Genomic DNA, 337 nt, shown 5'->3' with positions numbered 1-337 from the left:
GCTTCACTATTTATTAATATGGACCACTTAATGGACACAAATACACACCGTATTTCATTCTTCTGCTTGATGTGTGTCTCTCTAACCGTATCCCAATATTTTCCTAGGCATCTCTGTATACCACTGCACACAACCTTGCATATATTTATATATATATTGATATATATATATATATCAGCAATGAATGTGGTATTATATATATATTAGATGCAATGTATGTGGTGTGTCTATATATATATATTAGATGTAATGTATGTGTGTGTATATATATATATATATATATTAGATGTAATGTATGTGTGTATATATATATATATATATATAAGATGTAATGTAT

Source organism: Octopus sinensis, linkage group LG27 (genome assembly GCF_006345805.1).
Source record: "Octopus sinensis linkage group LG27, ASM634580v1, whole genome shotgun sequence".
In the NCBI taxonomy this organism is placed as follows: domain Eukaryota; kingdom Metazoa; phylum Mollusca; class Cephalopoda; order Octopoda; family Octopodidae; genus Octopus; species Octopus sinensis.
Note: the sequence above shows the minus strand (reverse complement) of the source record.